The sequence below is a fragment of the Canis lupus genome, chromosome 21 (assembly GCF_011100685.1).
Source record: "Canis lupus familiaris isolate Mischka breed German Shepherd chromosome 21, alternate assembly UU_Cfam_GSD_1.0, whole genome shotgun sequence".
Taxonomy (NCBI): Eukaryota; Metazoa; Chordata; class Mammalia; order Carnivora; family Canidae; genus Canis; species Canis lupus.
In genome coordinates, this window is record NC_049242.1 from 44,357,205 (window position 1) to 44,375,598 (window position 18,394).

At 40.3% G+C, this 18,394-nt stretch overlaps 1 long non-coding RNA gene and 1 other non-coding gene across 2 annotated transcripts in view; both read right to left on the bottom strand.

The window, feature by feature from the left end:
• The window catches only part of LOC119864900, an 80,106-nt gene extending 64,086 nt beyond the window's left edge, over positions 1-16,020 (bottom strand). Inside the window, exons 1-2 of the long non-coding RNA XR_005375379.1 lie at positions 15,880-16,020; positions 11,931-12,027 (exon numbers count right to left, since the gene is read on the bottom strand). This is a non-coding gene — a long non-coding RNA (uncharacterized LOC119864900). The remainder of the gene's footprint in view (positions 1-11,930; positions 12,028-15,879) is intronic.
• On the bottom strand, positions 6,753-6,856 carry LOC119865079. The gene has a single exon (XR_005375941.1). It is a non-coding gene; the product is annotated as a U6 spliceosomal RNA (small nuclear RNA).
• Positions 16,021-18,394: the final 2,374 nt, after the last annotated feature.

Genomic DNA, 18,394 nt, shown 5'->3' on the forward strand with positions numbered 1-18,394 from the left:
TATACACACATTTTTAAAAGATCACCTTAAGTGCTGTTTAAGGAATTAATTCTAGGAGGCAAGAGTAGGAATAGGCAAGAGATTAAAAAATTATAATAATCCAAATGAAAGAGACAATGGATTTGATTAGAGTGTTAGCAGTGGAAGTGCTAAGTAGTGGTCAGATTCAGAAGATATTTTACAGAATTTCTAATGGTTTAGAAGTTAGGAATGAGGCAAATAGATGATGCAAAGCAACTCCTGGGTTTTAAGCTCTAGCAACAGTGACATTTATTCGAATGAAGTTTAGGGAAGAAGGTACATTTGTGACAGAGTAAATCAAGAGTTTCATTTTGGACATGCTTAATTTGAAATGACTATCAGACATACAGGTGGAAATTCGGGTAGCCTCTTACAATCAAAGGATAGCTTCTTCAAATTAATGTTATGTTGTAGCAGCGAAAACTCTCCTCATACACTAAGCTGTTTCTGATTACCTCTTCTTTCTACTATCTATCTTTATTCTTAGAAGTTGACACTGGGATTTGGTCTCCTGAAGCAGGACACACTGTAATCCTCCACCGTATTCCTTTTTGCTACTCATTATGCAGTCCTTGGTACTTTCACTCTGTAAGACAAGTCCCATTTTGTTCATATTGCCTCCTTGAAAAAAAAAAGCTCTTTGGCTCTTTGAAGGAATTATATAGTCAGCATTATTCTTTTCAGATAATAAAACTATACAACCATTTCCACCAAAGCCCCAGGGTCTGAAGTGAGGCTTTGCTATAAGAGGGAAAACTTGATTTCCTTAAGGAAATCCATTGGAATGCCAGAAACAAAGATAGAAATAACCAGCATCTCCTCTGTGAATGAGGTTTCACAGTGTTACTTGGCTTTTATTCCTAAGTAGCTCTGAAACTGTAAAAATTGTATTCACCTTGACAAAACTGAGCAATTCATGGGTGGATTTCTTCTTTACTACCTTTTTCTATTTTATTAGATACTTAATAAGTTGGAAATAAAGCTTAGTAATTGAAGGATCTGAGAAGATTCTGGAAAACCGTAAGGAGAATTTGTTATTGCCCAGTGCTGTGACAGATTTGATAGTCAAATATTAATAATAGCAGTAATAATTATTACATTCTTTTTAAAAGATTTATTTATTTATCTGAGGAGGGAGGGGCAGACGGAGAGGAAGAAGAAAGAGAGAATTCAAGCAGATTCCTCCCTGAGTGCAAAGCCCATTGCAGGGCTCAATCCCAGAACCATGAGATCATGACCTGAGTCAAAATCAAGAGTCGGACACTTAACCAACTGAGCCACCCCGGTGCCCCTAATTATTACATTCTACATTGTGCATTTCCATCACATCTACACCAGCCATCACATTCTATCATTCTAGAATAGATGATCTCACCTTAAATTCTTCAGAATATTCTCATTAAATCTTCATACAATAGTTTCTCTTAAATGTTTGTTAGGAATGAAAATATCCTAAAATAGCAATGACTACTGTATATCATTCAGTGCATTTAAACTGAGAAAAAAAGGAAATGTTCATTCAAAATAGTGCAACTTAAAGAACATGAAGCAGAATTCAGACTAGATATGATAATTCCAGGCTAGATCTAAAACTGTTAAGGAGTTAAAGATAGTTGTCATAAGATGAATTGGTTTTACATGATTTAGTGATGGGATATGGGCATCCAGATGGCTCGTGGAAATATTTTCTTTATTTATGTGGCCAGCATTATGGAGCATAGAGCTAGTTAACTGAAGTGTCAGCCCTCCTAACTCAGACATTATTTTTCCTGATTATCTCCTCCACACCTGTACCCACTAATCACCATCATTCTCAATCTCATGGTTTCCAATTTAATTTATATTTGAATGAAGAGTAGGGGTAGCTTTAGTTCTTTTTCCTCATTGTGTATTTGTGGTGGATGGGGTTGGCAGACTAATTATTAAATTGCTTTGCCTATTGGTATCAAAAGGAGCTTATGTCTGTATTAGCCTGACTAAAGACCTTCTTGTTCTATGGTTGAATTAAGGATACTTTGTTTTGCCTAAATGAGTAGGACTTTATACGAAAAGCACAGAGTTAAGATCAAAGAAAAGGAACTTTTAATACCACTTCTCACTCCCCATAGATTTAATGGTTTGAAAGAGGTGAATCTCTCACCCTAAAGAAAGTAAAAGACTAAGAGCTTCTCACATTCTAATACATTAAAATGGCTTTATATGCTGCTGCTAACAGAGGGACATTCTTCAGGAAACGAGTGCTCATGGACCAGGTAGATTTATGCATTTAGCTCACTTTGACTCTACCATTGTGAGATACCACAACATTATTTTGGGTCTAAAATGATTTTTGATGGCCATACACTTAGAGACCCTATTTATCTACCCTGTTTTAGGCTAGGCTTGGTCCTTCTTTAATCTGTTCCATCTTGCTATGAGTACAGAATTGTGCATCTCTTGTTCAGAGAAAAACTGTAAACTATAGCATCTAATGAATATTGTGATTGCCTCCCAACATCCATTACACTCTTTGCTAGAATTGGCCTATGGAGAAGGTTGTCCATGTGACACGTTTATGACTAATGAAGCATGAGGTGGGAGTTAGTCTGAGGAAAGTCTCCCCAATCCTAAGAGAAGGCCATAGGCAGAGACTATTTCACTCTTTCATCTAGATGATGTTGTCTCTGAATGTATTTCAGTAAGTGCTGAGGTTATCTTATGTACAGGCTCAGGAGAATACCTCCCACAGAAGGAAGACTAAAAATGTAGAAAGAATATGGACTTTTTTTTGAAAGATTTATCTATTATTTTATAAAGAGAGAGAAAGAGCATTCATGTGGGGAGGAGGGGCAGATAGAGAAGGAGAGTCTTAAGCAGACTCCACACTGAGCATGGAGCCCAATGTGGGGCTTGATCTCATCACTCTGAGATCGCAACCTGAGCAGAAACCAAGAGTCAGATACTTAACCAACCGTACCACCCAAGAATATGGATCTTTAACGATCCTGTTGATCCACTGATAATATCATTCTAGAAACCCACACGATTTCTGGTATTCCAATTATAAGGTGATACATTTCTTTATTGTTTTATTGCATTTTAAAAAAGGATGATTCTTTTTCTTAAAGATTTTATTTATTTATTCATGAGAAACACACACACACAAAGAAAGAGAGAGAGAGAGAGAGAGAGAGAGAGAGGCAGAGACACAGGCAGAGGGAGAAGCAGGCTCCTCTCGGGGAGCCTGATGTGGGACTCGATCCCAGGATCCCGGGATCACGATCTGAGCCAAAGGCAGATGCTCATCCACTGAACCACCCAGGTGCTCAAAAGAGGATTATTCTTGATGGTGACAAAAATATTCTAACTGACATATGATAGTGTTTCAGTTAATGACTGTGCCCATGATGAAGGGTCATTTCATGATGAAGTCTATGGCTTCTAGTAGATATCTTAATAGAAAAAGCATCAGTAGGAAGAGTAGGTTTTCTTTCTCCCCATTTATGAAGTGTTTAGTCCTTAAAATAAATTCCTTATGTTCCTGGGCCTCATGTAGCTTCTTCCTGTGATGGTAATAGTTATATTCTTCTGAAAGTACAAGTGTAAATCTTTAGATTTTAAATAAAGAAGTGCTATCAAACAGAACCTTTATCATATACACTAAAGAATTATACCTAGTTTCACTTGTTTCTGGTTTTGAAAATACCAGTCAGCATTAAAAAAAAAAAGGAAGTCATGACATTTTATTAATAGATTAGGTCTCCAAGAGTTGTTGAATAAACTGAAGAGTGGCTGTGAAAAAGAGAATTTAGATCAATTCCTTGGTGTCTAACACTTTCTGGATGCAGCTTCCCTTATATCTGTCTGAGCTTGCTAGACCTCAGGGGAACCCTGCTGAAAACCTCCTTACCAAAATAGAAATGAGGGCATTTTAATCACCCTCAGGATCAAAATGAAAAAGTGGCAGTGGTTGGAGATTGGGAGGTTTATATGTTTTCAATTCTAGTTTCTAACAGATCATTTCATTTTCTTTTTAATAGAAAAAAATGATTGATAAAAAATAGAATTTAGCCTTTTTCCAGGATAGTTTATTACATTGCTTAACCAAAATTTAATGACCTATATATTGTACTTACTATGTGAGTCTTCTATCAATTTGAAAAGTTAAATGGCACGCCATAAGATGCACATCATGAGATGTTATATGGTATATCATAGATCACATGTGGTACATCACTAGAGTAAGAGATCTGAGTTCTCATCATTTTTTGTGTGTGATATGGGGCAAGACAGCTTCTGTGAATGTCATTTCTCTCATCTCAAGAGGAAACTGTTGTAAGGATCATATACAATATTGTGGGAATAAAAATATTTTGTAAGTTATATACATAAAAAAGGAGTTGTAACTCAAGCGCAATGGCAGGTTTGGCTGAAATATAAGAAACATTTAACACATAAAACAAATGCGTTGTCTATTTTATAAAATAGAGCAGTGCATATGAAATAAGCAAAATAGAGTAATCAGAAGTGATGTAGAGGGAGGGATAGACTCAGTCTGAGCAGATGGTAGAGAATTCAAGAACAATGCCTGAGCTGGATTTGGAAGTCTCCTTTCATAGCGTTAACGTTTCCTCATCTAGAGAATAGGATGCCCTGTATAAAAGCATGGAGAAACATTATATGTTCTCATTCATTTGGGGAATATAAATAATAGTGAAAGGGAATAGAAGGGAAGGGAGAAGAAATGGGTAGGAAATATCAGAAAGGGAAACAGAACATAAAATAGTTCTGGGAAATGAACTAGGGGTGGTGGAAGGGGAGGAGGGCGGGGGGTGGGGGGTGAATGGGTGACAGGCACTGAGGGGGGCACTTGACGGGATGAACACTGGGTATTATTCTGTATGTTGGCAAATTGAACACCAATAAAAATAAATTTATTATTAAAAAAAAACAAAGCATGGAGATAGCCAGGAGCATGTTATGTGCAGGGAACAAGTTAGAGTAGCGGAAACCTAACAGTTGCAGGGATTGGAGGTGAGGTCTGAATGGGGAAGAGGTTTAATGTAGATTGTGAGGAAGTGTGAATTTGAATGGGATCAAACAAGAGGATTCATTTATGTGCTCATCAGGGATGTCGGTATCCTCTGTAGACCTAGTTCATCACTGGAATTTTTTGGAAGTTATCGCTGGCCTCAATCCCAGACCTTCTGAATGGGAATCTTGGCTAAGGGATGGAGTGGGCGATGAGACTCAGAGCTACATCTATACAACCCTGATATCAGTTAGGTTTCAGAACCACTGACCTGGATGAAAGGAAGCCACTAGAGGGATTTGAGCCAGATAATGACATGATCAGAATTGCATTTTAAAGAATGACTCACGCAGCTGTGTTGGGCACAGCAGGAGAGCAGCAGTCCAACCTAGGGGATAGAATTCAGGGCAAGACAAAAACCTGGGAGCCAGATAAGAGGATTGAGAGCAGCAAAGCAGCTGGCAGGAGGGTGCTAAGTGGGCTGACAGAGGGGGAGAGGGAGAGGAGTAGGAGATGAGGTTAGTGGTCCAACAGCCTGTAAGACAAGGAAAGACCTGTGGCCAAGAATAAGAATGTGACTTTTCTCCAGAAAGAGATGGGGAGCCCTGGAGCATTTTAAGCAAGACAGTGGCATGATCCACTGTTTGGAGAGTGATTTTGACCTGATTGCAGGGAGTTTCTTCAATGAGCAGCACCTTAGCTTCAGTTCTCAGCTTGAGGCAAAGGTTTCTTTAGCACAAGGCCCCTCGGGCAGAGGCAGAGAGCTGGAATAGCTGGTCCCTGACGTCTCTGTGAGAACTCCAGTTCCTTGGAGCACCTGCGCAGCCCAGGTGGTGAAGCAGCTGACCCTTGATTTCGGCTGAGGTCATGATCTCCCACGCCTGGGATTGAACCCTGAGTCCCTGGAGTCCATGCTCAGCAGGGACTCTGCTTGAGGATTTTCTCTTTCCCTTCCTCTGCCTCTCCCTCTGCTCTCTCTCTCAAATAAATCTTTCTTAAAAAAAAAAAAAAAAGAAGAAGAAATTCAGTTTCTAGAGCATGTTAATCCATTCAAATTAATAAAGACAGGGAAAGAGGAAGCAGTAAGTCTGTTTTACAGGACAATATTAAAGAGAACTGAAGACAAATACCCAGGGTAAGTAAAAGAAAGCAAGCTCTCAATGCCAAAAAATCAGCCAGGTTTTCACTCAGGGAAAACGAATAATGTCCTATGATCATTGAATATAGTCAAACAGAAAACCTCTGTTATATGTGTCGATAATTGGTTGTAGTTAACTGTAAAGCTTTGGATTTCTTATAAAAGTCCCCGTTGTAAGTATTCAGCATCGTGGCCATGTGCCCATCTCTATATCCTGTGGGGTTTTTTTGTGTTGTTTTGTTTTTTGGAAATGTATTTACCATAATTCTAATCCCAACTTTGTTTCTAGTTTCATCTGGCCTTGTGTAAATCCTTTAAGTCTCGAGTTTATTATAGTGGACAGAATTGGATTTGCAATTACATAGGTCTGTATTTTTTTAAATCCTAGTGTAATTAACATACAGCATTTTATTAGTTTCAGGCGTAAATGTAGTGATTCAACCATTCTGTGCGTCAGTGCTCCTCACCGTAAGTGTATTCTTAATCCCCTTCACTATTTCACCCTTCCCCCCACCCACGTCCCCTGTGGTAACAACCAGTTTATTCTCTATAGTTAAGAGACTGGTTTTTTGTTTGTTTGTCAAAAATATGGAATGCTTCATGAGTTTGCATGTCATCCTTGTGCAGGAGCCATGCTAATCTTCTCTATAGTGTTTCCAATTTCAGAATTTAGCATCTGTGCTGCAGAAGTGAGCATGATAGCTCTCTGTTTTTTGTCCCAAATTCTTTCAGTGGACATTTGGGACAAAATGTAAAGTTATAAACTTTTCAACCCTAATTTCTGCTTCTATTGAGCAGGTCACTATGAAGGTCAAAAAAGCTAAGTTAGGTAATATACCAGAACAGCGTCAGATGCATAGTAGGCCCTGTGTAAAAGCCAGTTGCCCTTTTCCAACTGTTTTTCCTCATTTTGAAGATGGAGAGATAGGGGAGAAGAGCAGAAGTGGCCAGCATGTGGCACCCAAGCTGCCATTTTCACTTCTTGCCTTCACGGCAAACATTCTATTTGATCACAGCCTTCTTTGTTTTGAGAACAGAAGGAGCCTCAAAATCCTCCCAACGCAAAACCTTGAGCTACTTCTACCAGCTGCATGGATGTGACATTTAAGACAAAACCTATTTGTTATCCCTTGACTGGATAATCTCTAAGGTTGTAGCTGAGACACTCCAAACCCGTAACAAATGGAACCCAATTTTCAAAATCACACAACTGAGTGGAAAGCAAATTTTTGCAAGCTCAGAAGATACAAGCAATAAGCTGTAGAATGGGATAGGCTGCTGATGGAGGCTTTCAGGAAACCCTGAGAGTGGAGATGAGCTTGGAATGGGTCATTGTGGTAGCAGAATTAAAAGCCCACACAGCTGTCTATATCTCAAACCCTGGTAAGCCATTAAATTTAACAGCAATCAGAAATTAATACAGGCCTTTAAAGAAGTGCTTGGATAGACAATAAAAGAGGGACAATTTGAGTGAGTAGTAGATGATAAGCGGGCTAATATGTGAGAATGAACCAAGCCTACCGTGGGAAGTATGATCCTGACCAGTTTGAAGAGGTGGGATAGGCTCCTGACCAGAAGGGACACAGCTCAAGAGTTAAGCCTTGGACAGGCTTGATAGCTTGCATTTGAATCGTACCCTTGGTCCAGTTATTTAACTTCTCTAGCATTACGATGTTATCTGTAAACATAAAAATAACAGTATTGCCTATTTCATTGGGTTAAATGAGATTGTAGATATAGTGTCTAGTACTGAATAGTGCTCCATAATGGAAAGTGCTATTTCTTTTTTATGAATAGAAGACAAAGGTGAATTGCTACTACATTAGATTATTAAAAAAACTGAATACCAGAGTGAGATTAGGAAGCTTTATTTCTAAGACATTGATCACATGACCACCAGAAGATCTTGAACAGGGAACTCAAAAACACAAAAAGACTCCTGTGGTAAATTAATATGGCAAAGACAAAAGACAGGAAAACTATCCATTTAAGGGAAAATTTCAAGGATAGAGGTTGATCTTCACATTAGTATAGGAAAAAGGCACACATTGCTCAAGCATGCTGGCCAACTTTAATGGTTTATTATAGAGGTAGAATGTAGTGGAAACATACCCAGGCTGGTAGTTCAGAGAAAAAGTTTCTTTCTTCTCCGGCTGTGTCAGCCCCTCGTTACCACTTTGAGCAAGCCCCTAGTGTATATGGTTTAGGGTCCCCACTGGTGTGTATATGGTTTAGGGTCCCCACTGGTGAACTCAAGCCCTCGTGGCTCAGCATTTGCTGAGGCTGTGCTATTTCCCAGTCACATTTCCCTTGGGCCTATCTTTTCTGTGAGCCTGAGGTCAAATGATTTATCTTCAGAAAACTACAAAAACCAAAGAGGACTCCTGAAAAGCAAATTAGTCCTAATTGCTATGAATCTCAGTAACTGTCTAAAACACTGTGCTTGCCAAATAATTAGATTTTTTTACAAGGAGGTGAAGTGTAGCTATAGGACATTCAAAAGATATAGATTAACATGAAAATATTATATTTTGTATCCAATTACATTGCTTCTATCCATAGTAAGCATCTCCTTTGTGGCATCTTTTGGACAGGGCCCTTTGCCCTAAAACAAGCCAGGGAAAGCAAACAGCTTTTCCCCCCATGTACTGCTAGTCAACCAGGATGGCACAGCCAGGTATACAAACCATAAATAGGTTTTCCCCTCACGAATTATTAGTTCAACAGAACTACCTTATTGAGGAGAAAAATCTCTGATAAGAATCGTCCAAGTAGCATGTGAAAAACAGCAAAACATTAAAAAAAAAAAAAACACTTAGAATAGTTTTAGGTTAAATGTTTTCCAATGATAAGTGAGAATAGAATGCTTCCTGCCTTTAGCCAGGAACTGAGGGCCTAACCTACACTTTGGTACGGAGTGCGATATTGGCAGTAATTTGAAGCAAAGTGCTATCATCAATAGTCAAGTGTCAACAGTTAGGACACCTTTGATGCTACAGGAAACCATTTAAACCCCTTATTTTTAGAAGAGTAAATAAATACAGCAACAAACAGGGAAGACTGTAGACACTCACAGTTGTTATTTGCATTGTCCAGGCATCAGCAGATCCCCCAACATTCTGAATCTACCTCGCTTTAATATCTAAATAAAAGAGCCCCACACTCCAGTCTCCCCAAATGTGAGAAGTTAAATGCCCTACCGGGTGCCTGAGAATTCCTGGAATTGGGAGAGGAGGCAGGTTGTCTACTGCCCCAAGGATTGGTCCAGCTCCCGGCTCAGTTTTGACCTCTCTCAGATGGACCCTGATACCCTGCCAAGATCTGGAGCTGTTCCAACTCTCAATTTGATCTGCTTTGCTTCAAAACTTAAGCATATTGCCCCTCTCCCACACCATACTTTCTCCATATTAGTTACATAAGATGTCTAAGCCAAGTTAATGGAAGACGGAGGGAAGGCAAAGCACAATCACAGACTCAATCAGAAAACACCTTAAAACTGAACATCAGCCATCTGTGAGGTGGAAGTTGGCAGTGACCAACCTCTGTGGGCTATGGCTTCTCACCATGTTGCCGAGGCCTCACTTCACCCTCTCGGAAAGCCCATCCTTGAATGCCTTCTTCTGTGAAAGTCCAGAAACATTGCTTCTATTTTCTTTGTTCATGAAAGAGAAACTTAAAAGTCCTAGTAGTTCATTGTAGAGAGCCATTTGACTCCTCTAACCAAAACTGCATGTGCAAGAGCAGCCATTACATCATACACATGCTCAGGCAATGACTTTTCTCAAACTGAAGGGCCATCTAAAGGAGGCTTGAGCCTCCGCACAAAGCAACCAGCAGCATGGAGGTTGAGTATTCAGGACATGGCTTTAGGATTAGGTTCATGGGCACAAGTTTACCTGGCCTGTGTGTTGAGTGTGGGGAACGTGGGTAGAGAGTGGGAGTGTGGAGGATATAAAACTCTCTTCTGTCTCTGAGCAGACCCCAGAAATACCGGGTCTTTTTATTCTTGCTGTCGCCGCTTTCATTCTGTTCCTCACCTCCTCTTTCCCTTGCATCTCTTCCTCCTCCTATCCTTCCTTTCTTCTTTACCGCCTTCCTTCTACTCCTCTTGTATACTTCCTCTTCTTGTATTAAGTTTTGACAAAATCATTCCAAAACTGAACAATTTATTTTACTAAAGAAAACCCAGAATCTCTGATCTTCAGAGTTCTCTGTAAGAAGGCCTAGCCTGCCTTACTTCCCAGTTAACCCCTTTGTGTAGCATGTGTTTTAGCAAAATGGCACCATTTACAGATCCCTGACCTCTCCCTGCAGTGGAGGCCTCGCTTGGTCTATTTATACCTACATAAGTCAGCATCTCTAGAGAAACAGAACCAGTAGGAGGGAGAGAGAGAAAGAGATTGAGAGAGAATACACACATACACACACACATCACAGAGGTGATTAGATAGATGATGATAGATGATAGATAGATGATAGATAGATAAATGGGCTCATGCCATTATGGAGGCTGAGAAGTCCCACGATCTGCCGTCTGCAAGCTGGAGACCTCTGAAAGTTGGTGGTGTAATTCAGAGTTGAAGGCTGGAGAACCAGAGGAGCCTGTGACATACATTCCATTTGAGAAGATGTGATTTCCTGCCTCAATTAGTGAGGTAGGAAAAAAAGAGAGGAGGGTAAATCCCTTTTCCTCCACTTTTTGTTTTATTGAGACCCTCAATGGATAGGATGGGCCTCTTGTGTTGGGGAGGGCAATCTACTTTGGGGGAGTCCACCAATTCAAATGCTAATCTCATCCAGAAACACCCTCACAGACAGACCCACCCACGATGTTTAATTTGAGAACCTCTAGCTACTCAGATTGGCACGTAAATTAACCATCACAACCCCGGTTCCATAGTTCAAACCCAATCCACTCTTGAAAGTTCAATTTAGGGGCACCCGGGTGCTCAGTCAGTTAAGTGTCTGCCTTCAGCTCAGGTCATGATCCCGGGGTCCTGGGCTGGAGCCCTGCCTCAGATTCTTCTCAGAGAGGAGCCTGCTTTTCCTTCTTCTCCCCACTCATGCTCTCTCACTATCTCTGTCTCTCTCTTTCTCAAATAAAGTCTTAAAAAAAAAGTTCAACTTAGCATTACATTTCTCGTTATTCAAGTATTGATAATATTCCTACCCTGACCACCTTTCAGGCTCTCAAGAGGTTCGGCCTCCAAAATGGAGATGGCAATACCTACGATCCGTGTTCCAATTCTGCTACTTTGAGTCAGATTAGAGGATCAGAAAGAGATGTATTTGAATTCCAGGCCTTCTCCTTCTCAGTATTTATTTATCTGTTTGTTTGCTTCACCTTGGGCTATTTTATCCCCCTGTGCCTCATTTTGCTCATCTGTAAATGGGAACAAAATAATACCTCAAGAGTTGTTGAGGGGATAAATAAAAGAACATCCATACATTCCTTAGCACAGTACCTGGAGCACAAAAAGCTCCATTAGCATTAGCTATGCTGCACTCTTTCCTAACATTTGAATAAGACTCCATGGTTTGAAGACACTCTCCTGGACTTACAAGCCCAAAACACCCCATGAAATAGGGAGGACAAATTTTTATGCATATTTTACAAATAAAGAAATACGGTCTTCAAGAAAATGAGCACCTTTAACTGGATTCTAGCAAAAATTAAAGGCCAAGCTGACTGTCGGCTTCATCTGTTTTTGACGCTGCGTTTAGTTACAGGTAATTTAGTTACAGATAAATTGCACTCACCTGAGCAAGACCTTTGTTCTTTAAGGAGCCTCTCACAGAAATGTTCTAGAAATAGAAAGTGTGGGCTGCGTGGACCCCGTTGCCACTGTTCAGGAGACTAAAATAGGGGTGGGAGGAAGAAAGAAGGTTGCGTGTTGGGTTGTAAATTCCCCAGGGGAGAAATAATTGAAGAACTGTTTATGATAGAAAACTATAATTAGGAGTAATGGGATGAAATTAAGGAGAGGGAAATAACAAGTTTATAATAAGGTTCCAGTATGAGGTATTCAAATTTAATTGTGTTTTTTAAGTAATGTCAGACTCCCAGATGCTGTAGCGATGAAGACTGTATACAAATGGGTGCATAAATAAATGACTTTATAATCCACACAATCAAACTAGTGTGCCTTATAGGCCAAGATGCCATTTTGCAATTGCACATTTAGAATTGGCACAGCAATATGCAAAAAAAAAAAAATCTTTTATTGGGCTGAGAATTTGATTGTTTCCTATGTTTTATAACCTTGCAACTTACTAAGAGGAATGGATAAATCCTACCTCCTCTACCAAAAAAAAAAAAAAGAAAGAAAAAAAAACCAAACCAAAACAAAACCCAGGCTCTTTAGCTTATTAGATCTGCATATATTGCGATCTGTTTCTGAGTTGAAGCACCACACACTAGGAGGTTAATTTAACCAATAGAATATTACAATCAACCACTTCAGTGGCATTGCTCAGATCCCCAGAGACCTAAGGAGCGAAGGGGAAAAACGTTCATACTAATTTTTACGTCTCCCACACTGCTACGAAGACACAGTTAATAAAGTCATTCAGAACGAGTGCTGCAGGAAATATGGGAACTTGAAGAGGAGGCCCTGCTTTTTCTGTTATTGGCTTCCCTGTGGAATCAAATTTTTTGGAATTCTTTGCTTTAAGGTCATTATTTTTCATTAGGCAAGCTGCTGCTCTTATCCAAAAGTTAATAGTGGGAATATGTCTGCCTGACACAACAAATACTGCCATAGTTCCACAGTTATTAATGCCACTAACAATTCAGGGTAAAATAAATGACTTGCACTGTGGTATTTGGCATTCACACAATAGCGGGGAACTTGCTGCTGCTCTGTCTTCTGAAAAGAGAACACACACACACACGGGTGCATGCATGCACACCCTAAACCCATAATAGTCACTTGCTGATGGCCACCAAATATATCATGGCAACTAAATGGAATTTTATAAGTGTAGGGTGTCCACGTGTGATTCAGGATATAAGAAGGGAAATTCTGATAGAAAGCACTGGTCAGGAAATTTGAAGGGCTTAAGGCAGCCTTGGCAGTCCTGTTGCACTCCTCCAGATGGGGAAGGACATATGCAAAAACCTCACTAAAATATTTGCACAATTCCTGCCGCCTGTACATTCCCAGTGGGAACTGGTCAGTCGGTCACTGGTTTGAATGCTAATGTGGGTCCTGGCCCCATGCACGGTCACAGGATGTGGCCTTTCTTAGAGATTTATGAGCTGCATTGGCATGGTATAGTCTCCATGAAGCACTGTAATCCATGGACACAACGTTTCTCAAAATTATTTGTGCATTGAACCCTTTCTTTTCAAATCGCTAATCAACATTTTGCATACCAGCATTTAATGAATATTAGTTTGGAAACAAGATCTTAATCCTCCTGCTCCCTTATACACATAAACCCACATGGGGAATTTTCATGATCCAATAGAAGTAAGGCTGTTGCCCATAGCTTTCCTACTGACCAAACTGAGATGCTCCAAAGTTGGAGAACTATGGCCCCCTAAGAACCCTTTTGCTGTGCATTCTTCCTCTGAACACCAGTCTGGAGACTTTGCTGGACTCCTTTGGCTTTGTTGGATTTCTCTTCTTATTCTACCCCAGCAAAGCTCATTGTATCCAATTAATTTCCAAACTCCACTGCAGCTGAGGCATTTTCTCTCCCCCACCTATCATCACAACCAGGCCAACTAATACGACACGTGCAAAGCTTCTTGAGAGAAGCAGTCATTGCTGTATCAAGCTCAGCACCCGTCATGAGGTCAACGCTTACTGACTGAGGCTAAATTAAGTGAAAATCACCAGACTCTTCACAGATTCATTCAGTTGTCTAGAATAGTGGCCAAAGACTTTCTGACCAGTGTTTTCAAGGCTTATCACTGTTCTCCCAATTCCTAATTGCTCATGTTCATCATCAATAAGCATTTGTTCAGCAACCACATGAGTGCTTCACAGGGCAAGTTTAAGTGACTTATTCCCTGCCCTTTGAGAGCAGACAGTCTCCATTTCTTTTCCTCATAAGAGTACATAACTTAATTCAGTTACTAGAATGTGACAAATTGCTACCATAACTTATATATCTTTTCATATTCAGTAGTTCGTCTTGTCTCATACTCTATCAGGTTCCCGGGCAGATCAGCCCTTATTCCATGCAGACTAAATACATCTATGAACCAGACTGTTCAAAGCATGGATTAGCTGCTTTCCTTTTCTGTAACTAAAGGTTGCACTCCAATCTGCTGGCCCACCTTTGACACTGGATGGCTTCCTGAGTCCTCATCCTATCGCATGGGTTCTGCACTGTATCAGAGATTGGGAATCATGACTCATAGGAGATCGGGAGCAAGAGGATCTTAGAGGTTTCTAGTAATAGAATGGTTGTAATACCAATGGTTAAGACTTTCACTACATTATCTTGGCATAAGCCTCTGAAATTAGGAAGTATGTTCTCATTGTTTCGACCAGTCTGTGTGATTGGCAGAAAATAAACACAGGGAAACACTGTGATTTGCTCAAGATCACACAGCACCAGGATTTGGCACTGATCTTTTGCCTCTGAGTCCAGCATTCTACCTCTAGTATCTGAAGAGGATGAAGGGGGAGAGGGAAAAAGAGGAAGCAAAGGAGAAAGGGGAGAGGGGAGGAGGAGTTAAGAGAAGAAAAGATAAAAGGAGAGAAGTACTTGGCCCGAAGAATGTGCTTAACAAATACTTTTGAATGAATGATAATATTTCTTATATGCAAATAAACTCTTTGTGCTTTAGTTTCCTCATAATTAAAATGGATAATATTCTCTTACCATAATTAAAATGGATAAATTCTCTTACATGTGGTGAAGATGAAGTGAATTGCTATCCAACAATTAACATATGTGTATGTGTGCAAATACACATATATTCTTAGCATAGTGCTCCGTAGATAGCAAGGACTCCAATCATGTCACTCATTATTAAATGCACAGTACTATACAGGTCATAAAAGTTTTGAAAAAAATTATCATAATTAACCTTTAAAATAACTTTTCAAAAATTGATGATTATATCTTCATTTTATAGATGAGCAAAGGGAAACAGAGTGTGACAGTATTCAGGAGGTGGGAGCCCCTCTCCCCCGTCTCCCCCTCAAGCTACCACCTTCAACTAGCCACAATGGGAATGAAGACTTCACAGACTAAGTGGCTGTGTCCATGATCACACAGTTAATTTAGGTGCAGAATGGTGGGTCTATATGTGCCAAACTCAGGACACACTTTGGATATGGAGACATCTTTATTTTGTCTTTATCTAAACTGTCAGCTTGTTATCTTGAAATATATCTTTCTCTTGATGAGAACAGTTCAAAAAGAAAAAAAAAATCTGCTAAGCAAATCATCTAGTTAATTAAGCTCTAGCTAACTAAGATTTTACTTGCTAATTAAACCTTCATATTAGAAACTTTTATAAACATGGACTCTAAGGCAGAGAGACACGCTAGGGAGGAACAGGTTAACCAGCCTGAATCTTCACTGCATTTGTAACTCAAACACTGGTTAAAATAGGGAGCTTCTCCATCCTCAATCTGGAGCTTTGTCTCTTTTTTCCTCCTCTTCCTTCCCTATTTTGTTACTTAAAAAAAATACCAATATGCCTTCTCAAGGCAGTTGGATCATAAGCCAAGCTAATTCTCACCAAGAGGGAACACAATGAGCTGCGCTCCCCATGTTAGCACAAGCTTCAGTTAGGCCACTGCAGATGACTGTCTCCAGCACTTTCCGTCTTGGATGGGTTGATCAGGTGTGCTATGCTGAGCACGTCTCTCCTGGAGCAGGACGCACTTCCCAAAGTATCAACTGGCAGTTTGCTCACTGGTCAGAATCTTCATTAAATCAGTTATAGTGTGACCACAGTGTCATTACTTGAAATTAGAAAGGACTGACTTAAGTTTTGAACCCACTGTTTACTTACTACATCTTTCTTCCTCGAAGAGTCAGTTAAAGCTTTTGCATCTCAGTTTCCCTATCCAAAAACTGGGATAATAATATTTACCTCTGCGGTTGGTTGGAGAATGAGATAAGCTCGTGGATTAATCATACTTACTCAGCCTAAAATCCTGCTATTCACTATTCATGAATAGGTACTGCATGTTGAATAGCTATTTTCGACTGTGAGGCATCAGGCATAAATTAAATCTAGTCCCTCACTTTTCAAGTCCTCAGAGCCTGAACCAGTCTAATGAACTCTGCTGCCAAAGGCTAGTGACCTCCTTCTTAAGGTCTGAGAGGAGCAATGTGTCAAAGGATTTAGGGAGATTTCACTTAGCCTTACAATGAGATGAAAACCAAGCTCTCCCAAGTCAGTTCTGAGCCCTGTCAACATCTCTGCCTTTGTCTCTCTGCTAATTTTGTCCTGCTGGCCTGGACTAATACTACAAGGCATTTAGCTGTGTTAATTAAAAATACCAGCCAAGCAAGATGCTTAAGGATGTTTCTGCCAAAGGCAGTCTCCAGTTTTAAACAGCCAGATTGATTTAAGAGTTTTTAACCAACTGCTCTATAAATTTCCTGGCCAACAACTTGGCATCATGGAACAGTAAGTGGGGGCTGGAAGGCCCATGGTTTGTAGGCTCTTGCCGTATGAAAGAGCCTCAGGGAGGAAGTGAGAATAAAGCTTATCCTCAGGAGAGTGGGAGAGAGTCTGGAAAACTATTGGATAATGAAGGGAAAGTAAGAATGCTACTTCAGATCCAGGTGCAGAATGATTAGCTGCTGCAACTTACTTTGGTCAGAACATTGGAAGGTGCTGGAGCAGTACTCAGTACTGCAAAGTTTCAGTAGACCAGGCTAGCTGTTGGACCCATAGAAATGAGGGCACTGCCTGGCAGTGTTTGTTTACAAAAGTCAGGCTTACTGGCTATCGGAAAAGGAATAGAAGATGAGATTCTGTGGTTTTTGATCTAGACAAAATAAACCACTTCAGTGCCCCATAGTCCAGATGGTGAGCCATGGTGAGAGCACACACCATGAGCAAGGCACATGCTAAGGCTTCAGGAAGCAGATGGTAACTGTGTGGATCCAAACAATGTGCCCATAGCCAGTCAATATCCAATAAGTAGATGACAAGGGAGTGGAATCTGCTCTCCTCCTCCTCCAACCCCCCAATGGGCTAAGTTTAGGCAGTGTGTCAGGGTCTAAGCGGGGCTTGATTGGATTTACAGATGCTTCTGAATGTTCTGAAACATGTGGGGACTTTCTCTTTGTTTTCTAGAATTATAATCTAGATTTTGCCTACATTTTTCAACACTTGAAATGAAGACACAAAGTTTCTAATATGTTGCTTATCAGCCTTGATTTGGCACCTAGGAAGTTCATTAAAAAACATTCCTGGGACGCCTGGGTGGCTCAGTGGTTAAGCATCTGCCTTTAGTTCAGAGTGTGATACGGGGTGCTGGGATGGAGTCCTGCATCGGGTTCCACCACGAGGAGCCTGCTTCTCCCCCTGCCTGTGTCTCTGTCTCTCTCTGTGTGTCTCTTATGAATGACCTACCCAGGTGTCCTAGGGGTCTGCATTCTTAACAAGCTACTAGATGATGCTGATGCTACTTACCCAGGGACCACATGTTGAGTAGCAAGGGTTTGGCTAATTCAGATTTTACTGGTATATGGTAGACCTGGGCTTTTCTTATGTTTACAGAGCTTACAGGTGATGATAACATGATGATACTGTGCAGCCAGGGCCTAGAGCCATTGTTCTTGGGATCATATGAACATAATTTGTCCAATTGGCTGTCACCTTAGAAAACAGAATCAAATCTCTGGAGAAGTGATTCAGGAGTTCTCATGGTGAGTTCTCGTGGCAATGAAGACAATAGCAGATAACAGGAAGAAGTTTGGCTGCTAATAGCCTGTGCATGAAATACCCGTTTAGTTTCTGAATGTTTATGGGCCAGAACTTTTGTCTTACCTGTTCCTTTTTTTATAGCCTGGGTTCTTCTTCTCCTTCTTTTTCAACCTATGGTATTTGATGTGTTTTTTTTTTGTTGTTGTTTTGTTTGTTTTTTTGTTTTGCCTTGTCTGACTATGCTGAGCTTGACTTCACTTAAATTTAATAACTATCAGCCCCTCTTTTGTCAGAATTAATTCATGGCCCGGACCCCAAAATGAAAATATGGAATGATGGAATCTTAATGTAATAGCTAGAAAGGAAT